Genomic DNA, 27,595 nt, shown 5'->3' on the forward strand with positions numbered 1-27,595 from the left:
TCTTTGGTACCGGGACCAGGCATGATGTCTTCCAGAGCACCGGGACTCTTTCCAAGCGCAGGCTCAGGTTGAACAGTCGCTGGAGCACTCCGCTCAGCTGATCAGCACAGGCCCTCAGAACTCTGGGGCAGATGTTATCTGGTCCTGTGGCCTTACCCTCGTGCAGCCTCTTCAGCTCCTTCTTCACCTGGTCAGCTGTGATGGTCAGCCTGGCCTGGGGGATGGTGCTCATAGTGCTTTCAGTGCTGCAGGTGTTAATGGCGGAGGTGTTGGAGAGTGGCAGCTGTGGGGGATGGGTGGGTGAGTAGCCGTCGGGGGTTGTGGCTGTAGGCGGCCATGTTTGTGGGGTTGGGCAGTCGCAGCTGTGAAGGGTTAGGGAGCGTGTGGCTGTGGGGGGATGGGTGTTGCGCCACAGAGGACCCAGAATCAAACCTGTTAAAGAACTGGTTCAACTCGTTGGCCATCTCCAGGTTCCCTTCTGTTGCACCCCCAGCCTGTTTGAAGCCAGTGATCTCTCTCATGCTGCTCCATACATCTCTCACCCTATTCCTTTGCAGCTTGTCCTCTATCTTCTTTCTGTATGCGTCCTTGCTCTCTCTTAACTTCTCCTTTAGCTCCCTCTGTACACGCTTGACCTCTTCCTTATCTCCCCTCCTAAAGGCTCTCTTCTTGTCATTCAGAAGAGCCTTCAGGTCGCTGGTGATCCAGGGTTTGTTATTGGAAAAGCAGTGTACGTCTTTGGTGGGGATGGTGTTATCTACGCAGAAGTTAATATAGTCAGTGACACAGTCCACCATGCTGTCTATGTCGTCCCCATGTGGTTCGCACAGCACATCCCAGTCGGTGGCCTCCAAAGCACCACGTAGATCCTCCATAGCCTCCTGAGACCATCTCCTCACAGTCCTCATGGTCACAGGTTGGCGCTGGACAATAGGCGTGTACAGTGGTGTAAGCAAGACAAGGTTGTGATCTGATCTGCCAAGGGGGGGAAGGGCTGTGGAACTATATGCATCCTTAGCATTGGCATATAATAAGTCCAGTGTTTTGTTTTCTCTGGTCGGGCACTTAACAAACTGGTGGAAAGTAGGCAGAGTGGTGGAAATAGATACGTGGTTAAATCATTTTACAGTACATAATAAACATTAATAAAATCTATACATGACAAAAATCTGACTCAATTTATTAACCATGTATTTAATTACTAGTGTTGGTCAATTACTACATGAGTTGCATCCCCTACACAAATCTACACAAGTCTAACATCTATATAAAACAGGACACAGGGATAACCTGACACATTCTTTTTAAATGAATTCCTCTTACTGCCAAAATGCTGCCATTATAAAGACAACACTGCCATTATATAATATATGCAAATACAACATCTAAAAATGTTAGAAACTCTTTGATTTAAGAGATCAATTTTCACATACCACTCATATGGAAGTCAAATCATAAAATAAGACCCAGAACTAAGGCTACTACTATTACTCCTCTTTTCACAAGGAAAAGGAGAACAAAATTCCCTTTTCCATTGACTTGCATATAACAAATTTCACCTGGTGAAATACAACATGATTGGCAGCCACCCATTATTTGTTGCATTTCTAAATATAATGCTTTATAAGCTACTGATTGGATACTAGTGATGTTCCATATTTTAACTGCACAGCTATTCAGTGAAAGGATAGCAATTTCAAAGCAGCAAGTTGACTTTTAAGGCACTATTTAGGTACAGACTCTTCCTCCCACAAACAACTTGGAGGAACGTGTAGTGTCTCACAATGCACACAGTTTCACGCCCTGTACTAAACACACCACAGATTCTTTGTTCCTGAAAGTTTACTTCACTTAATTACTACATAACAGAAGTCTTGGCAATAATCATGCAAAGAAAGGAATTCTTATCCCCATACAATGTCGGTACCCACTCTGAACAAATTTCACAAATAAAATATGGAGGAGATTTCAAAATGCATATCTTTCTATCTGTGGATAGCAGTCATTTTGAACACATTTTTAAAGATGAAGTTTTTATATCTTATTTTCTTCTTTCACTACCTAAAATACATTCAAAAACTGGTTATGGATAATTGATTAATTACTAACTTGATTAAAACCTTTCAGTAGAGATAATTACACTGTATTGGTTACCACAGAGGTACAGGTTTCCATAAAAGATTTACTCACTAACTTATTTTTAAGAAGCCTTTTCAGGCTGATTTTGACTAAGAACTCTTATCTGTAAGATACAATACAATGCCAATACAAACTTGAATGCAAAACGGGAAGGTAACACTAAAATCATGCCAAAGGAACTATGCATCAAGAAACGTCAAATTATAAGAACCTACTTATTTCTTACTTCCTTTTATTTCCATTCTAATCTGTATATACTGTATATATAATAACAAAAGTCCTTGAAAGCTAGACGGCAGCCAGCTAGTGGCTGCAACATTTGTGTGCATCTACATGTTTTAAAAATTTAACTTCTGACAATGCAGATACCTAACCATACCTTTCATACCTTTGATATCCAAAATATATTACATTATCTTTTTAAAAATAATTTCAAGCAAAGCAAAATGCAGGACAGTAAACGGTGCTGGCATCAGTGAGGACGCTGCTGAAGAGTTACTCCTATTCTCATTGTAAACAAACTAAATTAACTTTTAATTTTTTTTTGGACTCGTGTTCAGGAAGGACCACCAGGAAGGGCCACCATTCCTGCTGCGGGCTCTACCACTTTGATATGGGTGATGTCACTCTGATGAAGCGACTGGCTTGCAGCCCAACACTTGCTTCTTGCTTTGAAAGGGCAGAGTCTTACGGGGTGTGTCTTGTTAAAATGTGTCATGTCGCTTCCTAGGATGAAGTGCCAGCACTGCTAGTTTCTGCCCAAAGGGTGTACAATGGTTTGGAGATAGCAGATTCTTTCCAACTGCACTTAAGATTTAAATCATTAGCTTTTGAATTTTGCTGTTGAATGTACTGTACCAGTTCACACTGCAATTCCCAGCCACAGGCTCTAAATTCATCTGTTATACAAACTACTATGATCTGATTACTCAGAAGAACAAGCACAATCAAAAAAGAAAAAATCTATCCTAATTCACCGTGACTTCATAACATCCTTTTGCTTATTCTGTAGGACTTTTATTAAAAATCACCAACTATAATTTTCACTTGCTTGAGGCTAGGATGTGGTCCCTCACACCAAGTGGATAAAGCTTCCAGAAAAACTTAAAACTGTTTTATAAAGCCTCATTTAAATAGATCACATATCTTAAGGCCCAAGGGGTCAAGAACTTTTACCATGTTTTAAATGGTTTGCGGAAGCCGATACATTGACTTCCAAGAAATAGTAAGCAATCAACTTCAACTGTCATGTAACTTATTTTACCAAAAGAGCTAGATAGGTTACAAACAAGAGGCAGTCATCTGGCATTTCTTATCCATCCATCCATTTTTGAAACCTCTTTATCAAGTACAGGGTCGCAGGGAGAGACAGAATCTTATCCCAGTAAGAAATGGGCGCAAAGAAGGATAGACTCTGGATGAGATGCCAGTCTATCACAGGACATTTCCTATGTTCTATCAAAACAGGCTTAAAGCTTTGGGATATACTCTAGAAACAGATCAGAGCATGTACCTAAATGGGTATGCGACATGGCATAGTTAAATCCTAAACAGATATTTTGAAAGTTACATAAACAAAACATACAGCAGGCATGATTTTTCATATTATTTACTGTTTTTTTAGTAAAACACAGGAAACCAGCCAAACCCATAAATCATACATTGGATTTCTAAATTTAGACTGATGCCTATTATGCCGTTATCTGGTTGTTGCAGTTGCTTGGGTTGAAAGAAGATTGAGATTTTTTTATGGGAGGAAAGGAAACCAGACAAACCTACTGCCTCTGTGTTAGAAACGCGATATCCCATCTAAGCTTTTTACAACTCTGCGCCCACCCTTTCAAACTCATTTTTTCCATGCTCTACACTGCTCCCAGCCATAAAAATAAACTTGCTTAAGCCAAGGTTCCAGTACAGGCCCAGTTACTGTATTATTACTCATTTCAGTACTACCCAGTTGTCACCTGAATAGGTCATTTGTTTCTTTCATTTTCCATGTGCACCTCTACAACCAAGTTCTGGAAATTGCTTATAGGGTTTAATATGCTAATAGAGCAGAGTAGAATAATACTGAGATCCAGTAAAACAGGAGAAATTATTTTTTTTCCACTGAGTGATTAGGTCTTGATATCTCATCATTTTAGTCAATGGCAAAATCCATCCAGGGTGTAGTGGCAGCAACAAGATAACAACCAGATGATGCTAACCAGCAAACACTGCCAAACCGAGAACAAGCTCAAGCCACAATGGTGGAGAACAGCCTCAATTACGTGTGCCCATATCAGGCCTGGTCTGCCCAAGTTGCCCCCAGTGCCGGGGGCTCTGGACTAGTCTACCTGGGCAATGGGTCTGGATAACTACTGCCTTCTTGTGCTGACAATGTCGGGTACTGACGGGCGCTCCTTTCACCAACTGACCTCGGCTTGTGAAAGCTGACAATCAGTTACGGACACCACTAGTTGAAGGCATTCGGCTTCCGGCACATTTCTATGCTTTACAACAGTACAGGAGGGATGTAGAAATTACAGAGATGAGGTTGTAATGCTGGAGTGCTAACAGTATCTATCGAGCGGTTTCATACACTCACACAACTGAATTCCACTCTTTCGGGTCCTGCCTTGCTGCTTCCAGAGTGTTGCAGTTTGAAGCCGATTAAATGAAGCTGATAAATTAAGTTTGAAGCATCCATTCAAAAATGACAATGAGACCATATGTCAGGCCAGAATAAGTTATTGGCATATTTAAAAAATAAAGTTTTAAAACAAGTATTTTTATTCCAGGCAAAATGTTTTTCCTGTTTTTGTGTGCATTATTTTTCTGTAATTATTAATTCACATAATCATTTGTTAGATGTATATATATTAAAATTGAAAGGAAAGTAAGCTTTATGTCTTTGTCTTATGAATATTCTGCTATTCAACAGAGCTTCTAAACTAATTTTCAATACATAACCATGTTGTCCAAACTGATTCTGTTTCTTCTTAAACCTATTGATTCTTTCAAGAAAGAGATGGATAAGATCTTCGGCCCAGAGCAGAGAGTCGTCCAGGACCAGGGTCTGTCCTGAAAAGGTTCAGTCTTCTGTGCTCAGTGCATTAAGGAAATCAGTGGTTCCCAAACACAGTCCTTGGGGCTCCATTTATCTCTTGTTTGAATTCCAGCATTGTTTTTAATTGCAGTCTAAGTGATTTTATTTTTATTTTTGAAGAAAAATTATTTGCCTTCAGATAATTTTTAAATTTGCCTTCAGCCCTTCAAAAGTTGAATGGGATAAGGAAGTAGTTAAAGCCATGTGTTAATTTCTGGGCATCGGAACTGGCCTCCTTCAGTTTTAGCAGCAATATAACCAACTGTAGAAAATGACATCTTCAAAAAAGATTCACGGTTGGAGCGTATAATATGTTGTCATTCCCACCTGTGTCTATTCATTATAAACTGATCACCCCTTAAGATCTGTTTAGTCAGAAATAAGGGAGTGTGAGGAGACTCCAAGAACCTCAACATGAAGTGGTCACAATAAAGTCTGATGTCTGACAGTTGGACAGTACTACATTTGGCACGCCTTATTGGATAAAGGTGTGTACTATCCCTCATATTAATGATTCTAAAAGGAAATATTTGTCAGCTTAAAAATTGTGTACTTTTTGAGGGTTCTTTTCTGTTGATTACTATTTGCGCTTTAACCAACTCTAGCTACTGAAAAGCTGCATCAAGCATGGAGCTAAGGAAGAGAAGTTGGGAAGTATTTCAGAACTACACACTTTTAGACCAACAAAATCTTCAGAACACAGTGATACAGGTTCAATTTCCCCCCCGCAAGACTTGCTTGGAGACAGCTTCTTCAGAAACAACTTTTACTTTAATAAACAAAAAGTAATTATTGGGATAATGCCAAGAAAATTATTTTCTCTTTAAAGATATTTCATTATTACATATCATTTCCATGACTCACAATGGAAAAACCCAAGGTGGTCAAAACAAGAGACAACACAGTTAAATGTAACTGAGTAACACATACATACACAATGAATTCCCAGCAGGAGCTGACTGTTATGTGTTTAATGCACTCAACACTGTCAACAAACAATATGTCATTTCTGGTTATTCTCTCCGTGTGGGGTTTTCTGGCTAATAGCCCAAAGCTAAGTGCCGCTATCCTAATTTACTTCTGTATTTTTTTTTACCTTAACCTGTGTGGTTATTTAATCTAGCTAAGCTTTATATTTAGAAGTCCAGACATTTCTTAATTAAGGTTGGAATGCTCTTTGAAATATTGTGGTGTGAAAAGTTACAGATACAGAAAGTGGTACATTTAATAATGCACATCAACAGGTTTCTAAGACAACCTCCAGAAATACCAAAACAAGTATCAGATATTTTAGGAACAAGTAACAGGTTTATTTCATGCTGAAAAAATAAAGAGAGAAAACACAACGTTTCGGCTGTGAAGCCTTTTTCAGGTGTTACTATACCCTCTGACCTTGCCTTTTCACAGGATGAGCGTTCTCTTCATAGCAAAGGCCTCGGTTTTGTTCCAGTCCCCAAGAAGCCGGAAATCCAAGTTGACCTCAAATGTTTTTTACCGCTGGATTCGGCTCAAAGCTCATTTTGCCGATGACTCCTCCTCGCCGGTAGCGGACAACAACCCGGTCACTGATGCCATTAACAATATCAATCTTAGACTCCCCCTTCCGGCCGTTTTCCACCAGTTGACTACTTTATTAACCAATGCAACATTCAAGTTCCTAATACCCTTTCCACACCCACAAACTACAGGTCTAACTTCACCCAAGGAGAAATTCAGGCACTCCAATCTCTCCACAACAGGGGTGATATTGTCATCAAACCAGTGGACAAAGGAGGAGCTGTTGTGGTGTGGCAAAAAGACCTGTACATTAAGGAAGCCTCCAGACAATTAACCGATACTTCTGCCTACCGTCCTCTCCAACGGGATCATACCACTGACTACCAGAAGGATGTGGTATCCACTATCTCTCTTCTTATCAGCAACAAGGAGCTCCCCCAGGAGGCGAACCGTCTCATCGTCGAACATCCCCAGGTATCCCAATTCTACCTCCTTCCCAAAATCCACAAACCCGACACCCCAGGACGCCCCACTGTCTCAGCATGCAATTGTCTGACCACATTCATCTTTTCTTTTCTCGACAGTCTTATGAGACCTCTGATTGAAATGCTTCCCTCATATATCAAGGATACTAACTATGCCCTCCAACTTTTCAATGATTTCCAATTTCAGGGCCCAGAATGCTACATTTTTATCATGGATATCACATCTCTCTACACCGTCATTCCCCACAATGACGGTCTTACAGCTCTCAAGCACATGCTAGACAAATGCAGAGTGCTTGATCCACCTACCCACACTCTAGTGCTACTTGAGGAATTGGTTCTCACACTGCTCACACCTGAAGAAGGCTTCACAGCCAAAACATTGTGTTTTCTCTCTTCTCTTTTCAGCCTGGAATAAACCTATTACTTGTTCCTTTGCAGACTATGCATGCTGACACAGCTACCCACCTAAACTACATCAAATATTTTATACAAGACTCTTTAGTGGTGAGAGTCATTATGAACCAATTATATTGATTCAAGATACACAAGGTGCAAAAGCATAACAGAAGAATCAGAAGTTATGATGAAATTAAAAATCTACAGAATTAAAAAAATGATATATGGTACTAATAAAAAATGAGGGCACACATACACATCTAAGAGGGCTACAGCTGTATCACAATTAGAATGCGGCAGCTTCAGCATAGGAACACAGAAACAAAATCAGAACGAGCATTACAGACAAGGTCAAAAGACTGACAACTTGAAGTACACATGCAGTGTATTATATTATGATTTGTATTAAGAATGTAATGCAGTTAAATTAAAATCTGAAAAAACATGGAGCTGACATTTAAGTATTTTGATCCATTTCTTAGCAAAATATTATATTTGAGCTACTTTTTCCTGGGTTGCAGCTTGTGCTTAGGTTCATTTATGCTACAGTTAGTCACAAAATCTGTTGTGGTTAATCTGAAAAGTGGTAGTAGAACCAAAGATGACAAGACAGGCCTATAACTTAAACGGATTCAAAAAGCACTTCCACAACACAGAACCATAATTGAAGTCTTTGCATACTACTTTCCACATTCAGCTGGAGACACTTTTTGTAGAAAGTACTGAAACCAACAATTCACAGCAAAATGATCTTCAGGCAAGTGCTTTTGGAAGATTAAAAAAAAAGAATGAATAACATCTGATATCCAGTGTTGATAGGCTAATCAAATTGAGCAAGAGGACTACAACAAGTTAACGATGATCTTTTTGTTGCATATGACTAACAGAAGTTCCTCAATCTCAGCATGGGCAGAAGACAAAAAAAAACCTGCCCAATAATGGAAAATGGGTTCCTGACTAGAGAGGGTGATCTTTTGTGATGAGGCAGGGGAAAGGTCTGCAATCTCCTGGTGCACCCTTGCACAATGAAACCCCGGTCAAAAACTTATATAACTATATGATACATGACCTCTGCATATCCTTAACAGGATCCTGATTAAGACTTTACTGAGGAAGTGGAGAACAGAGCACCAGAATTAAAATGGGTGAGGTATAATCTTACATAGGGATCGTGTCCACATTTATTTAAATTAAAATATTATTCATTTGGATCACTAGTGCCTGTTGAAGGTGTAGTCTCCCTGCAAGGTTTACTTCTCTTGTGTTTGATGAATATCCCTTCAACAAATGTCTAACATCAAGTTATTCATTTTAGCTATAATTGCCATTCAGCAAAATCATTCTGAAAAATAGTGGAACGTGTTTACCAATTTATGTACTGAATTCTTAAAGAGTGGAATGCCCAGAACACAAACATACTGTCCTATAGATAAGCTTTATAACTGTTAGAAAAAAAACATCTGGAATTTTAGGTATCGCAACCAAGAGCTTACAGAGGCTGATCTAGTTCAGGTAAAATATTTTTTTAGCACAGGTCTTGATGCTCAGGAAGGTATTGGTCTGCAAATGAACAAATTCAAACATCCCTTCAAATGTTAAGACCAGTACCTACTGCAGTCTGCTTGCAGTTGCACCATATAATTTTACCAACATGCCATTGACATTACAAAGCCAACCAGATGTGAGGATGTTACTCCACACCTCCAAAAGCTATGCAATATTTGCTTTTACCTTTTTTTTACACCCTTGCTAATTAGAGGCAGCATGCCCTAACAAATCCCTTAAAACAACAACCTGAACAAACTGAGAGCAGCTAACTGCTGTTTACTAACCCAGTCTGCTAATGTCATTATGCCTCAGATGGATTTATGCGTCTATGTTATGTGTAGGCATTTGCTTCAAATTTCATCAAGTGAAGGGAGTTGCAACTTAAGGGGTATCCTGGAAAAAGGTGATTCAACATATCGGTTTTGAACCGGGTTCTTTCAGGACATCCCTCAATTGTGTTTTTTTGCAGACAGAAAAGCTCTATTCTCCAAGGAATTGTTTTTATCAGCAAACCTTAGAAGGAAAAAAAATCACAGCTTGGGGGTAATGATTGTAATGGGTTTTACTGATGCAAAACCTTAAAGCCACTTTGTAACTGCCATGTAATCAGAAATCAGTCACACTGATATATTTTTAAACTAGAAAAAATAGTTTCCTTCCAGGACTTAGTGAAGCTACTTTGATCTTCAGTCTTCTTCCGTGGCAGGTGAAGTGTTGAGTTTCAAAACTTTGCTGCCTGTAATTGTGAGCATCCAATCGAGTTTTACCAAAATAAAAGGTACAACACTCGCATGTATTTAAAGATGTGAATTTTTACATATAGTATGTGTCATAAAGGCAGGAACTCAAAGATGATCAGTTAACTGCTTTACTAGTTCCTTCTAGTATTCAAGATTCAAGATTTTTTATTTGCCATATACAACAAGTGCATTGGAATGCTTACTCGTTCAGCTGTATCCAGTAACAGCAGAGAAAAATAAATCAATCAATATTGTACACCTTTGCACTAAAACACTACAATTGAATGTTAAATCTTGGTGGCCTTGTTATAAATGTATTTCTTTAACTCAATCAGACTGCATTTATACATCTGGGTATTTAACTGAAGCAATGAAGGAGTGAAATACCTTGCTCAAGGGTACAACAGCAGCAATCCACACAGGATCTGAAAATACAACCATCAGGTTACAAGTCCAAACTCTTAACCATCACTCCATACTGCCGAGGCTTTATCTTACTGCAGTTTTTCATGCTATGAGGCACAATACTAAAATGTTTAGAAGTTAGTTCATTGTCACAGATTGGACATGATGCTTATGAAACCAAAAGCTTTATACAGCTTTTTATGTTTACGGAACGTTTCATTTTATCAGTCTATAAGACTGGGTACAAACTAAAGAGAGCCATTCGTCTCATCTAGCCTGACTGGTAGTTAATGTCCAATTGAACCAAGCATCTCAACCAGCCATTTCTTCAACAAGCATGGATGTGTAGCCTGTTACACAGTCTCAATCACAAAGTGCAAGAGAACATGTAAACTCCACATAGACAGAACATCTCCATGCCACCATGTTGTGTTTTACTATTAAGTCGTATAAAAAAAACTTGTGTTATATTATACTGTGTGCAGTTTGTGTGCATTCTCTTCATTCTTGCTGTGGTCGTATGGATATTCTCTAGGACAGTGGTTCTCAAACTGTGGTACACGTACCTGCAGTGGTACGCGGCGTGCCGCCAGGTGGTACGCCAAATGACCCTGGAACTGTGTTGTGTGTGCTGAAAAATCGGGACGGGTTTTCATATTTTGTATTTTTATACGTGTCGAATACGCAGCCTACGTACTACGATACAGTGCGCGCTAATACTTCAGTGGACACAAGAGATAGTCTGTATTTCTATACCACTCGATAGGAATGTGTGCTACGGACGCAAGTGACCAATTGTATTTAAAAAAAGCTACTGTATCTCCAGCAAATAGGGAGGTAGGAGAATGTGCGTTTTGTTTTGGAACAATGCCAACGTTGTAAACACAGGAATGCATAGAAATGTGTTCTACCAACGCTGGTAATCTTGTGAGCACAGGTAAGCATGAAAAATAACAGAAAAATATTTAAGAACTGTTCTAAGTTAATTTGAGAAAAATACACCGAGCGTCTCTGTGTTTCTCTCCCATGCGCATGAAATAAAAACTTAAAATAAACACTGAAATAAAAACGGAAACGTGGAAAAATGCAAGCTTGCGGATTGCTAAAGCAGGTAAGCCCCACACTATTATGTGTGGAGAAAAAGCTGCTGAACAGCTCGACCTGCTGCCCCCCCGAAAGACACAGTCATTCATAGAATTATTGAAATGAAGGATTATATCAAAAGTACACTGACAGAGCGTGTTAAGATGAGCAGATGTTTTTCACTGCAATTAGATGAGTCTGTAGTCGATTTGGCCAATTTGCTCGTTTATGTTAGATACGAGTTTGAGGGTACGTCCCGTGAGGACTTTCTGTTCTGTAAGCCGCTACCCACAGGAACTACAGGAGAGCACGCTCTCAGCTTCTGAATGAATTTATCGAAGAGAATGGCATCGACTGGATAAAATGTGTCGGAGTTTGTACAGACGGTGCTAGAGCAATGACAAGCCGACACAGCGGTGTAGTTGCACGAATTAGAAAAGTTGCTCCAGAAATTAATGGATGCATTGCAACATCCACCGCGAGACCTTTGCCATCAAGAAAATGCCTGACGATTTAAAATCTGTTAGACTGTTGTGAATTGTATCAAGGCTCGAAAAATTAATTCACATCTGCTTTGCTCGACTAAACAGGCTCACCCCTCTCACTGAAATGGTGCTTTTTTATTTTTATTTGTTGTTGTTTTTTTCTGTAAAACACTTTGAGAAGCCACATTTTTTTTTATATCAAACAAAGTTTATTATTATAATATTTATTATATGTATGTTGGTCATTGAGAATTTCTGGGGTTCCTATGAGATGATGACTTGTAGGTGGTACTTGGATGCTTTGGTTGGATTAGGGGTGGTACTTGGTCCAAAAAGTTTGAGAACCACTGCTCTAGGAGCTCTGCTTTCTAGGTGCTCAGGTACTCTTTAGGATAACTGGTTTACATATAACTGTAATGCATTCACCTCAGCCCCTGTCCAGATTCGATAATAGGTCTTCAGAATGCATCATCCCTCAGTATCACAGCAGAAAACTCCTCCATGCCAAAAGATCAAGTCTCCTGCCATGGGGGAAATCAGAGATAACCAGTGTTTCTAGGTTCCTAGAAGATTGCATCACTGTAACAGGCCCAGGTGAGCCCTGTTACATAATGAATTGACAGATTGGATAAATAGTGAAACATCCAACAGGAATCAAAAAGGACAGGAAAATGGGGCTGAAGTCAAACTAAATATTGCAAACAGACAACAGGAAAACACATGTTTTCCCTTCTTCAGCTGTCTCACTACTTTAACCGTTCATATGATTTCTTAATTAAACTTCTGCCAGTGGCCAGAAAGAGTAACATCAATAATATGCTTTTGAAGTCAGTCGGTTTAACTGGAAAAACCCCAGTCAAAACATATCTGAACACCTTTCACTTTCCAGGGAAGCATGACAAATTTAGCTAACTCACCAATTTCCATTAGAAACTAGAGAAATATATCCCAACATACATTAACATTTTTGTTCCCCCTTTCACATACAACAAAATACTTTAAACTGCAGTATAGGTGCTTTACTTACATCTAAATTTAAATACACTGGCAGTATAATAGATGACAAACATATGACTATACATGTAAATATTACAGAAAAGCAACTGAAAATGAAACAATCAATAACTTTTTTGAAAACACATCAATTAAAGACATTTAGCTGCAATTTAATACACTTTTTCCATAAGGATACCCAACCTTGCTAGTAGTCATAGCTAACTGAAGCTGCAAATACCGTAGGTACGTTTTAACAGATCTTTAGCCACAACAAACTACTTATTTTGCCCATTTAGTCTAAAACAACTAGAAGATCATATGTATTCTGGTTACGGTTTTTGATGTTGTATAATGTGCATCCTATGATATATCATTGTGGTTAAGGTCAGGTGACTGAAGGCTAGGGCATTAAATGACTAAATCTAGTACAGTAGTATTGTGTTGCCTTACTGTGAATATCACAGTGAACACAAGGCTACAAAATGTTAAATTTCAAGACATGCAATTTTAACCATGGATTTTGTCCAGCTAAGATCAGTCAATATCATGTCCAGCAGCAAGTATCCAAAGTCTGACTTAAGACAAGTTTTATTTCAGTGTGTAAGAGGGCAAATAGAGTTCAGCACACAATTTACTCCCCAAGCAACATTTCCTTTTCTTTGGCTATTTTAACTATGGACCTCTCAGCACAAAAGTACATTTTTGCCTACAACTGCCAGCACTAGTGTTTGTACAATAACCTAATAAATTGTTACACGACTTATTAACAGTGCATGTATGTTTGCTAGTTGAGCTTAATAAATGAGAAAAAAGTGCAAGTAATTTTAACAACAGTGCAAACAGTTGCAGACTTTCAGTTTTCACCATTTACTTTTTATAAACTCCAATTTCACAACAAATGAAACGATTAATGTCAAAATATATGTATTTTCCCTCATTATGCATTGTTAGTGTGCTTTTAATTTGCATTTACTTCCAGAATACGTTGTGATGCTGCAGAGATCTGCTTTGGCACAAAAGGCTTTGAAAATCAACCTTCAATGGAACGTCTTCTGCTCAAATTCAATCTGAAACACGAAACAAATGCATCACATTTCCATCACCAATTGCTTCTTGCTCCCCACACCCCTTTACAATAATGAAGAGTTATGTTAATGACAATCATATTCCACTCAGGTCACTCCATGGTTAAGTCCAACTAAACTCCTGTCCTTTGTTCACAGGTATGATAAGTACTCTAGGCAGTTTGGTGGCATGAACTCTTAGGAGCGATTTTTTTTAAATTGTGTAAGTTAATGGCACAGCTTTATATAAATATCTCTCTTTTACATTAAATATTAAGATTTCAAATGACATGAGCCCATTTGTCCCATCTAGCCTGTTTGGTAAAATGCCTTTGAGGATTTTGAATGTTCAGATCAGTTCCCCTTGTATTTGTCACTATTCAACACTGAAGATTCAGGTTGGGTTCCTTTGGCTCATTAGTGTAGGACATTCACTTAAAACCTAACCCTTCTTGTTCTTATCTGCTCTGATTCCAGAGCAGCAATATCTTTCCTATATCACAGTGAACAAAATCATATTTGATACTCTAACTGAGAACTTATTAAAGTATCGTACAATTTTAACTCAACCTCTCTTTATTTTAATTATACACTTTTTTTACAATATCCTAACATTTTGTTTTTATTGCTTCCCCACATTGTTTACAACAGGGGTCAGCAACCTACAGCACGTGTGTCATTATTGGCGCACAAGGGGACTTATAATAGCATGTGCAATAAGTCTAATAAGCCACAAAGAAGTTACAAAAATGATAAAAACTATGCTTGACTGTTCTGTAACTCTCTATAACCTACTACCAAATGAAAGCTTTTGGTGTAGAATGATGAGGCGGACAAAGCTGAGTCTATCGAAAGGGCCGAGGTAGTGAGGTATGGAAAACAAAGCAGCATCTTTACTAATGTTTGTGTAAGTAAAAATCAAGCCGCAGAAGCAAGTTAAAAATCACACAATGTGTTACAAAACATGTAATACATTTATATATGGGGAATGTAAGAGGCCTTTCTTAGTTGTTCGGAAGTTTTGTTTAATGGTTTGTCCAACAAAGACATGATCACCTCTAGAATTAAGGACATACCCGTGTCTGCTAGATCAGTGGAGAGACATATGAGTGAAACTGCCAAAAATGTTAACACACAATAGACACTGGCATTAAAAGATGCAAAACTAGTTAGTGCTGCACTTGAGGAGCAATGGATATAAATGATATACCATGAAAAATCTTACAAGATACTGTGTCTCAGATGAAATGTCTCATTGTCTCATGGAGAGCAAGCTGGGGTATGCAAAAAGACAAATTCCTAGTACAAGAAATTGTATATGGCTAATAAAGTGATCTGATCTTATCCCTCTTATAGCTGATTATTAACTGAACACTTAGAGGTGTGTGTGCCACTTAAAGTGTCAAGCTATGAGCCTGAGACTGGAGAACTCAACAAGGGCAAGGATCACACTAAATGCATATTAATTTATTAATTTTAGATATAATGATTGTATTAATTTTAGACACCACACTATAATATTACATTTATGTTAACCAAAATATAAGTAGGGCAATTATTGACATTAAAAAAGTATCAATGGCACGCAAATCCCTACAAACACGTGCATAAGCTATCTCTTGGCACACCCCATCGGAAAGGTTGCCAAGGCCTGGTCTAGAAGATGTGAATGATGTGTCAGCCAAAACAGCTAAATGTGTCTCATAAGTAGACTGTTCAGGGTCAGCATTTCCCATATTTTTAAGTACAGTTTGTGTTTTTGCTACCTACATGCAATTATCTTGAATTGATCTGGAATAAATGTCAGCCTTTGAATTTCGTCTGTCTATGGTATAGTGTAGCCTGTACCCTCATCTACATTTCCTGAAAGCTCCCTTTTGCACCTGCTAATGGTTATACACAGTACAGAACTGAATACAGTGTCAGGTGAATTTTCTTCCCACCCATCCATGTTCTAGCTGGTACTTCCAATTCAGGGGCGTGGTGGTGCTGGAGTCTATCCCTGCAAGCAAGGGAGCAAGGCAGAGTGCACCCCAGATGGTACACCAGGGAATCACAGAGCTGACAGTAAAACAGAAGCTAATTTACATAGCAGTATGATTTTGAATTGTGGGGGGAAACCAGAGCACCTGGCGGACACCCACATTAACACAGGGAGAACATACAAACTCCACACAGATAGTACCCAAAGTCCAGAACTGAACCAGGAACCCAGCACTGTGCATCAGAAATACCACTGCACAACCATGACACCGGTGAATTTTCTAACTGAAGCAATTATGCACATAACACATCCATCCATTTACAGTCTACTAGTCCTAGTGAGAGTTACAGCCACACCAGTTAAAATATTCACTTGAAATCAAACTTACTCTCCTATTAAAATCCAAGCTATGGTGGACTCCAGAATCTGAAAGAACTGTTAATATATTAAAGAATTAACCACAGTAGCAAAACAAGCAGGTCAATTAAATATTAAGCAATAAAAAGACTGCCTTTCGAATAAATGGCTACAGTGTAAATATGAGACCGAAATTATATCCTGATAACATCTCACTATCAGCCTGGGAAAGTATCTGATCACTTTTCTGATTTAAGAGCAATGTATTTTTTTAAATATGGTAACTAAAACTGCAAAATATAAATTAAGATCTCATTTACAATACTTTGACAATTTTACCATAACATAGCTTGATTTAACATTTTACACTTTTAATTAAATATTCTAACATTGCGTTTACCTTCTCAACTGTGTCCCCACATTATCCAGAAGATGAAAATGATGTGTCAATACAATCAACTAAGTGTTTTCAAAAGCAGTGACTTCGGGGTTCAGTATTACCCCATCATGTATTTTAAGTTCATGTTCCTGGTACCTACTATAACACTCTAAAAGGGCACGGAAAAGTGAACAAGACTTCTCTAGTCACACCACTAAACCCAGTTTGGTAACAGAAACACAATAAGGCAAACCATTAAAACAAAACTAAAGAACTAAAAAAAAGGCCACAAAACCACACACAGAAACTATCTTTTTTTTCGGAGAAATACATTCAGCCAATAATCTTTTAAAAAAAGCTGTTTTAGCCAGGCAGCAAGAATGGAATATGGAGACACAGGAGGCAGCTTCCAAAAATAGAAATGTAGACGCAGAAAAACGATTACCAGTTTGCAAGAGGAAAGGCAGGGTGGAGCAAAGAATGATGGCTGTAACTCCAGATCACAGGAAAGAGAGAATAAAATAACTGTGTTCAGATACAAACTGTGCTCCATCTTATAGAGTACAGTAGAATGAGTATTTTTGTACCTCTTAATCCTCAAATTTATAATTTTAATAAGCTGTGAATATAATGAGATGGCATGTATTACAATATTTATGACGATAAAACTAGTTTTTGTCTAAGCATTCTTTTCTGATTGAGGACGGATCAGAAATGAGGGCAAATTTAAGGCATACAAGGTTTTTTATATCTAATCATTTCCACTAAATGTTGTTTAAAGAACTATGGCCTAAGAAAATGGCTTCTTTTGCAGACTTGTTTTCAGCATTCAGTTAATTCTATTATTAATATAAGTATTATATTAATAAAATGGACAGGAACTATCAAAGGATATCAAATAACTTACCTTATTTTATCTTACCATATCTACAAGAGTCTTAAAAACAACTTAAAGGCCAACATTTCACAGAATGAAATGTATTACAAACAGCTTTATGAAACAAATCAAACAAAAACATTATTTTCAGACTGTCAGACTGCAATGATTCAGTAAATTATTAAACAGGTATATTACCATAATTTAAAATGTTAACGATGTATTGATCCTATAACTTCCACCTCCCCAAAATAGAAATATCAGTTTCATACATTATGACATTTGCTTGATATACTTCAACTGTTAACTGACTTATGCAAGCTACAGTATAATTCAGAACAAATGCCATCTTGTGAAATCCAAATTCCACTAATAATCATGCCATGTTATGTACATTGAATAATACCTTTATATCTATTGATAGTCCATGTGTTAATTTTAGTCACTAAGGCTACATTGTCCTAGTTATTGACTAAAGTGAATGAGTGCATTGTTTATGATTCTCTGCATTATGCTGTGGCATATTTATCATATTTATTTTTTTACACTCTATTGTTGTATTGTCTTGAATGCTGATCATCTAAAAATGTAAATGCATTATGAATAAAAATGTTAACAATAATAATGCAAACTATTTTTGGTACTAGTAGGACTGAAGATTAAGACATCCCTAGGGCCCAATGTTATCTTACTTAATTGTACTCAAGGAAATGAGGGATGCTATTCAGTAACCACAGATGGAACTCTTTTAACAGGCTCTTAAAACAGAGGCTGTACCCAAGGACTGAAGAATTGCTCAATTCGTGTCCATCCAAGAAAATTGAACACACAAACTATATACGAGTAAGTCTGACTTCTACTACATACATGTACAAAGCAATATCATAAAAAGTGAACCGGAGAATTAGCTATATAGAAATAATATTCAAGGAAATTGTCAACATGGATATAGAAAAGGTATGTCTTGCCAAATTGTCAGAGCTCTTTAAAGACACAGAAACAGTCATGGATACATGTATGTGATGTATTTAAATTTTAAGAAGATTTTTTTCATAAAGTTCCTCAAAAGAATAATTTTTAAACTGCAGGCAGTAGGCAATCAGGAAACATGAGTGTTTGGATTGAGAATTGGTTGTTAAATAGAAAACGGAAGATACAGATAAAGGGTGAATACTCAGATTTGACTGATGTAATTAGCCGAGTACTGCGGAGATCTTTATTAAAACCACTATTCTACTTAATTTCTATCAATGATACAGATTCTGGTATAGTTAATTCAATTAGTCATATTTACAAATAATGCCAATTAATAATTAGAAGGATTAGCAAAGACTGTAGAAGCAGTAAATGAAGTACAGAAGATTCCACAACTGTGTAAAAACCTGTCAAAGGATGTTTAAAGTAGAAAAGTGTGAGGTAATGCATGCAAATGGTGAAAAATAATAATTATAAATCCAAATTATGAAATGGTGAGCTAGAAGAGGCTACTTGTGAAAAAGACTTAAGTGTTTATGTTAACACATCATTGACATCTTCTAGATAATGTGATGAACTATAAAAAAATGTAAATAAAAAGTTAAGTTATATAGTTAAAAGCATACAGTTTACATAAAAGAATGCTATGTCAACATTGTATAATGGACTGCTTATTTGGGTCAGTTATAGAAATATTCAGATCAAGTAATAGAAAAGATATTTCTGCTCTGGAATCCATACAAAGAGGAGCAACCAGATGCATTCTGGGGCTTAATAGAAGACTAAAGGATCGTTTTAGTCCTGAATAGAGAAGAATTTGAGGGGACCTGATACAAGTATTCACAATCCACAAAGTCAAGCCATCGGAATTCTTCATACTGAAATGTGAAACTAACCGGAGGGCACAAGTGGAAACCATGTGGAAGTGCATTTATAACCAGGTGGAGGAGGCAATTCTCTACCCTAAGGGTTGTGGGAGTATGGAAGAAGCTAAACATTGTAGGAGGAGATACCTGGTTTCTTTCAAGAAATGGCTGAATGAGATCTTTGGATCAATTAGTTACTAACTACCAAACAGATCAGGTCTGAAAGGCCTCTTCTCATTTATGACTGCAGTTGTGTCTATTGCAAAAAACTGAGAGAGCCTGAGCGAAAGCATTTTTTTCCTTTTCCAAAATCTATTTAGTAGATGTCTAAAAACTAGTAACTGCATTTTAATGTTGTGGTTTAGCCTATGGTAATTTTATAGTAGGCATTATCTGTTTCTTTGCTCTTGTTCTGAAACTGACATGGTAGAAATGGCTAAGGACTGCTTTCTTTCACAGTTTGTAAAAACACTTAAGACAGCATAGGGCATGCTTGTTTGGTTTAGTCATTTCAAGAGAGGGTGAGGAAAACAGAGGTAAGAGAACCTTTTAGGGAACTGTGATCATAATGTTCCTTGTTATTAATATAAGGATGAGATCCTCAGATGACTTAGCTGCTAGCAACTAAAGCTAAATGGGCCAAATGGCCTGCTTCCATCTGAAACCTTTCTTATATTACTAATGACCCCATTGCTTTGCTGCTTAATTACTGGAAAGTCCACAAAGGTAAGAGAGGACCTGAACAAAACAACTAAAAGTCAGAGGGAGGTCAGAAAAACCAAAGGTGTTGATTATTTATGAAGACGAAGATAATTGTGTGGAAACTTTATATTTGTATTTCTCGGGATTCAACTTTGAACAGACTTTTATGAAGCACTGGTTCTCGGGAACACATTGCTAACCTTGCAGATAACAGAAGCAGAACCAACAACACAGAGATAATATGGAGCACACATGCTAGTGATTCCATCGCTTGAGAATTTGAGACTGCCAGCAACTAAAACTTTCAAACTTTGCAAATCCTTGCAAAAGGATTCAGACATTTCCTGTGGTGCGCCATTTTGTGAAAGTATAAAATGATGCACCCTTTTTTTCCCAATTGAATTGTATTCAAAACCTGAATCCTCAAACTGAAGACTTCTAAAGGGAAAATGAGTTACACTAAAAATAAATGGATATATTGATTGATTTAGTATTAAAACCATGAACTTGATAATTGGTAGAAGTAGTTATAAAGACTTGTGGCTGTAAATGCTACGTTTCTACCATGTATGGCACCAACTTGGTAAAACTGTGCTTAGAGATCACTAATGGACAGCAGTTTTCAGGTCTTTTCACAGATTCTCAATAAAATTCAAGTCAGGCCTCTGACTGGGCCACTCAAGGACATTCATTTGATATTCTTAAGCTACTCCATTGTAGCTTTGGATCACTGCACTGATGAAAGATGATTTTCCCCCCCAAGTTTTAGGTTTGAAGCAAGTCCTTTTAAGATTCATCAGTACTTTGCTCTATGTCCCTATCAACCTTGAAAAGCTTCTCAGTCCTTGGTGATGAGAAGCAGAGGTATAACCAAATGCTGTTACCATCATGCTTGACACTAGGGGTGGTGTTGTCTGAGTGATGTATTGTTAGGTTTGAGTCAGATGTAAAATAAAATGTATACCAGAAAATTCTACTCCAATCAAATTTGTCTGACCACACAACCTTTTGCCACATTTGCAGTATCACTTAGGTGTTTTACTGAAAACCACGTGCAGGATCCGAGATGTTATTTTCAGTTTCATATAAGCCCCTTTTGTGGATTAACTGGGATATCGTTGTTAAAGGGGAACTGCAGTCCCAATTTCTCAGACCTGTTATTAAATCTCAGTAACAGAATTAAGCACAAAATTCTGAACCTTAATGAAAGTACTGTAAGTCGCCATGTTGTCGCAAACTCACATTCGAGTTCCCACATGCATTGTGGTGTGATGCGGCCCTTCGTGCTCACTAGTCACTGTAATAACAAATGTAATGCCACGTACAAGCAATTTAAGTAAAGTTTGTGCAGCAGATATTTCACCACAGAGAGTTTCCAACATGATCTGCATGCAGAGTTAAAAAGCAAGTTCCATTTATCAGCAAAACCATCTTGAAGTTGAGAGCAATATTTCTATTGGATTAAAAGAGATGTATTCACAAGCCTGCTTGATAACAATGTAATCTGTAAAAGGGCCGCTTCACCTCATCAGAAGTTTTGGTGCCTCGTTCTGAATTGCAGAATACGGCATTGCACACACCTGTAAATGTAGTCTATTTTGTGATGTAAATTGGAGGTTTTACAAATTACTGTTTACATTTTACTTTTTTGTTGTCTGAAATGCACTCATCAATGCTGATTCTTTCTAACCCCTAAATATAAAAATAGCATTGCAGTTCCTCTTTAATGGACGTTTCTTCCCATCTCATCCACTGAACTCTGTAACTTTTTCAAAGTCACCACTGGCCTCAAGCGGCACCCCTACCCACTTTCCTCCTTGCCTAGCTGTTCAGTTTGAAGAGTCAATCTGATCTATGTCTGGGTACCTTCCTGTCCTTTATGATTGACTTTACCATGCTCAAATAGATATTAGGGGCATTTGAAATGTTTTTTTTTTTACTTTTCCCCTGATCTGTGTATTTACACAGCTCCTTCATCTTGGTTGCATATTTGCTTGAAATATACATATCCATGTGAGGTCCCTCAGTCAGGTTTTGTATTTATTCTGATATCATAGGAACTACTAATACTGCACACAGACCAAAGGCCAATTAATTGTATGGCTCATTAATGTAATTTTGTACACCTGAACTGATTTAGGTTTGCCACAGAAAAGGGTTTGACTACTTACTGTATGCAATCATAGCTTTTAAATTTTTCCTTTATATCAGTTATCTATTTTACTTCTTTCTCTTATTTTTTTTTTGATAGTGTGGAATGGATTGTGTATATAATAAATATGAATTACTACTTGAAACTGGCATGACTGCAAGGTTTAAAGTAACAATGTGAAAACTGTACAAGAGTGAATATGTTTTCAAAGCACTACACCTTCTTAGATATCAATACACACACAAAGATACATTATGCCACTCTAACAATATAAACTCTTAGAGACACACTGAACTCTGTAAGCACTTGCTCAAACAAAATTGCAAACTCCTAAATCATTACATATTACAAGGTGTGCTACTTATTGCATACTATGCCTTTATTACATAACAAATCGCTCTTAAAACCGTCAGGTTTTCTAAGGTGGTAATAATAATTACTGGAGTAGAGAATTGGCTCTTAAAGCATAATCAGCTATCAAAACCATTGGCGAACCACCTCTATTTCTGAAGTCTTTTTGTTTTTAATAAAACACTATCAACAGAGAAAGACAGGATGTAACAGGTTCTGCTGATTTTGCCATCAAAAATAATTATTTGGCTAAGGATATGGGGAACTGTAACTTTTGGCAGTATGTTCAAGGTATGAAACAGATGCCTTCGAATTTGAAGGAAATCTTATTTAACCAGAGAAGTCATTTAAGAACAGAGTCTCAATTACAATGCAGACCTGACCAAAAGTCTTATGCCACTACCACACATAAAATGCAGTAAGCAAGAAAAGGACAAATAATAAAAACCAACAACACAACAGGACATGGCAGTGTGAACACGTACATGCTACAGGGAGAGAATCCATCTGTTTATGGGACATAGGGTGGAATGATTATATTTCAGGCGATAATAACTTTCTTATTATTCAATTAGAATCATTTGTTCATTTTCTTTTCATTCTGAAGGATCCTCTTGACACCTATATACAGTATATATATATGACCTAGGTGTCTTGTGTCAGTGATTATGTGCCAGCAACCCCACTACATGGTCAATCAGTTGGAGAACTGAGGAACTGCTTCACCAGTTAGGTCAGCCAGGTTTCTCAAGGCCAGAGTGGGATGTAGCCAGGACACAAGAATTAATGCTCTTACTACCACATACAGTGCTATAGGATCTTTAAAACAAGGTCCTGATTGCATGTTAGTTAAGGTCAAATCTAAAGGACAGCATCTTCTACAGAATAGTGTTCACTGTCACTGTACTTATAAATATAAAACGGAAACACCAACAAACACTTTTGCAGGAAACTAAGCAACAAAAATTAAATAACCTCATTATCCCCATCAAATATGTGCATGGATTACGAAATTGTAGATTACTAATCAACTAAAAACTTTATATATTAAAATATTCTTACATGGCCATTGATCACATCATAGTTATCCATCCTTCTACCAATAGTTTTGGAGCATTTCTTTCATTCATAATCAAATTGTAGTAACAATATACATTTATTAAAGCACATGAAATACTGTTCAACAATAGCTATACGTAACTATTGTAATAAATTTAAATAATTGCAATCCGAATTATGGAATTATTAATTATTAGGAATTATGGCTTTATTTTCCGTTTTAGATCAAAGTCATGAATATCTGATGTGACAGGGTGTACTTCCAGTAACTAAAGCATTATGAACTTGCATGTCAAACGTATTTTACTACGATAACACATTTTAATCTATATTTTCTATGCATTATTTAATATTTTTATTATATACCAGTTATTAGCCTAGTTTTAAAAACACATGTATGCAAGGTTTTGGTTATTTTAATTGTGTAATTTGAAGAAAGAAATCTAGGTTACACATGCAAGTTCATAAACCCCTATAAAGATCAAAAGAAAGTGCCACAGGCCATCAGCTTATATACTTATTGAAAAGAATATGCAAAAATAATGGAAAATATAATTAAAATATCGGTTTAGTTTGGTCTACAGTATGTGGTACTTTAACCTCATCAAATGTGTACCAAAAGCAATGTTAAAATGCATGACACATGAAACTTCAAGAATCCACCAGAACTCTATTTTATGGATGCCACAGTGTTTTGCTCGATTCTTGTAGATATTATCAACATCTATGCAAAGTATCTTTGGGCTTTCCTTAAGTCCCATATGCGAGTTATTCTGGCCTTATCATGGACATAAACAGCACAAAATACTCCCCAGGAGAGGGACATCTCCTTAACAACCAGAAAGGGGAAAGGAGAGGAGATCGGATACAAAAAGCGTCTCAATTTAGGAGAAAGTTCATCACTTATCCTGCATCTGGCAACTTATCAACTGTAAATCAGGGACTCCCTGACATACCATATATGCCCTAGTTGTCATAAGTCAAAGGAGGTATTACACATAATGACTAAACTGACCTCAGTAATTTTTCTTGTCAATTCTGGTCACCTTTTCTCTTTAAGATGACATTTACCAGGTTAAAGCTTGCACTGATTTATTTTAAATAATAAATGACAATGCAAATATTTAATCCAAATGGGAAATAGTTTGGCATGTCTTTCAGTCCATAATAAAATATCCCATCAAAACACACCCATTGTAGAATTTAAAACTGTCCAAAAAAACATAGTGCAACAAAAAAAAGGAAAAAGAAACAGGAGACTAAGGAAAAAATACTTAAGACTCAAGGCCAACACCTGAAGTTCATACAACAGGATGTACAAAAGAAGGAGAAGCAGCATGTTAAACTCATTCATCAAACTGTAATTCTGCAGACTGATGCAAGGTATGCTACATGGCAAAGCTCTATAAAGGAACAATAACTTGAGGCCTTAAACAGAGTAAATGACTTAAAATGATCAACACAAAATTCACACTGATTTACCTTACTTATCTCACTTGCCTAATAAAATCTAAGTGAGATAAATCTTTTGATCACATAAGCCTAAATTAAAGATTTTCAGTATTACAGAACACAATAAGAAGGAAGAGAGATGACAAGGTAAATCTTTTATGTCTGGCTGAACAATGAAAATAAACTGAAACACACAGTCTGGCAGACTACAATTCAGATCGTAAGGAACAAATAGATTTTAAAATGTATGATATCGACGTCACCCAACCTAGATCACAATCCAAGCAGTCAAGAACTACACAGGCTGAGAGATGGACATGGGCAAGTGAAATGTTGGAAACAGAGGGGCCCCTTTGAATGTTCTTCAGTTAATGCTGCCATTTCAAACATCAAAAGCATTTGAGAAGCAGAGCGCTGACGGTTGAAAAAACGAAAGGATGGACATGTAAATAAAACAACCCATTATAATTAAATTGTCAGAGTATTTTATAATCAGGGATTGGTTCTCTGTCCAGGAATACCAGATTGGTTAGCAAATCTCTTTTTGTCTCTGCAGGAAAAGTCCAGACCTTTGGCATAATAGTGAAAACAGGTAAGTTTGGGAAGCATAAATATTTTTTTACTACTGTAAGTAGTTATACAAACATTTTAACCGTTTTCCAACTAGGCAAACTTGGTTTCTGCTATTCACTAAAGATAAATCAGAAACATTTAAATAACTAGTAGAAGTGAAGATTCAGCCGTAGCCTGAAACTACATCTCAAAGTTTCTTTGGGGTTTGGTTTTGTTTCTGCTGTGATATTTTGCCTTCTCCTAAATTTTCCTAACTTATTCTGCATAACTCTATAATGTTATTAACCCAATGAACTTCAGGTACGTTTATGACATATGCAACTGCTGCAAGCAGTACAGAGAATCAAAAAACAAGCTATCCTCTTCATAACCTTTGACGTCACACTACCTTGTGACTAACAGAACCAGACAACAGTACAGGTACCCTCTATTTGAAATTAAATTTAATTAACTGATTTAGGTTCAACTGACTATTGTCTCTTAAACGTAAGTATTATTTGGTTGACGCTTTGGGGAATATTATTGGAGCAATCTGAGCGAAATGCTTTGCTCAAGGGTACAACAGCAGTGTCCCACCTGGTATCTGAACCCACAAACATCAAGTATAGAACCCTAAACGCTATTTCACACCGCTCATTAAACTTATTTTGCCTAGATTTAAAATTTTAATTTCCTTTGATTATGGTATGGAGCCTTAAAGGAAACGATTCAAACATCTAAACCAAGAAAAACTTGTGATGAAAGATGTTATTAGGTGCTTTAAAATGCCGATTTATAGAATGGTTTGACGTTAAATCTTATCTCATCTTTGAAGTATAGTTAACTTACACAAAGTAACAGCCGTTAGCAACTGCTAACAGTAGACTACAAACTGCAGTCTAGGTATTCTGCAAGGAGAGGGAATATAACTAACAATTACCATTTTTCCGTCTAACGCCAATGAAGGGTTTGGGACGGTGTTTTTTTTTTAATACAACACGTGTAATGAGGCTAAGCTTTGAATTTATAAAAATGTTCCGCCTTAGGTATTAAGGAAAATGGTTTATTACACGTTACTCCTTGTGTAAGGAAGCACAGGTCGTATTTTCCTTGGTATTTTGTTAAAAAAAAGGCCCTATAATGTCGACGCTATAAAAATAGAAATAGAGAAAACTGTTCGTACGATGTAACGTTTTCAATATTTTCTATTCAACGTTGTTACTTTTTCTTGCGATATGCTACGGAAAACGCGATAAACTGCGAAACCTCGTTTTAACACGTTGGGCTTTCCCTTGAAAATTAAGCAGTAGCAAAAACATGAAAACCTTAATTGAATGTACTCGTTCTTCGCCGAGAAAAAAGTGTTTGCAGTTAAATGTTTATTAGAAAGTAACAAAAGACCACAAAATAAAAACAATAACAAATACCCACCGGGACTCGTTACATGCCTTCTTTGTATGTTTCCCTTAAGCAGCAATCCCACTATATCCTGTATATCCAAATCTTGAAGTTTGAAATTGGTTCCACAATCCCAAGAAAGATTCCTTTACTGTGCATAGATCCTTCTTTCCGAAAAATAAAGAAAAGTCGTTTTAAAACTTTTAAACGTGGATTATTTTCCACACCAAGACTCAATACGTTCTCTCTAGCCTTCAAATCTACTTTTACTCCAAGGTTAAAAACCCAAAGTTTTCTTTCCGTACCAAAAATAATAATAATAATAAAACGCGCGTATGCCTAAAACTCGCCCAGTAATCCGCAGTTTGCGATCTCCTTCCCCGTGATTCTGAAAATTAGAATATGATAATTTTAAACCACGAAATCACCCAAGAGACGCGAGAAGCGTATAGGTTTAGATAGAAGTGTGAGCCGTCCCTTCTGACATCAGAATTGTGGAATCCCAGGAATGTGGTGCAAACGAAAAAGTGGGAGCTTTCTTAATGGTTTACGAGGGAGACAA

The 27,595-nt window shown here is 37.1% G+C and overlaps 1 protein-coding gene across 1 annotated transcript in view; it reads right to left on the reverse strand.

Annotated features, from left to right (window-relative positions):
- Positions 1-27,393, reverse strand: part of LOC148839924 (tyrosine-protein phosphatase non-receptor type 14-like) — a 104,540-nt gene extending 77,147 nt beyond the window's left edge. Inside the window, exon 1 of the mRNA XM_088909289.1 lies at positions 27,067-27,393. The gene's annotated coding sequence lies outside the window, so the exon portion shown is untranslated. The remainder of the gene's footprint in view (positions 1-27,066) is intronic.
- Between the last annotated feature and the right edge of the window lie 202 nt (positions 27,394-27,595).

The sequence above is a fragment of the Atractosteus spatula genome, chromosome 2 (assembly GCF_055471065.1).
Source record: "Atractosteus spatula isolate fAtrSpa1 chromosome 2, fAtrSpa1.hap1, whole genome shotgun sequence".
NCBI lineage: Eukaryota > Metazoa > Chordata > Actinopteri > Semionotiformes > Lepisosteidae > Atractosteus > Atractosteus spatula.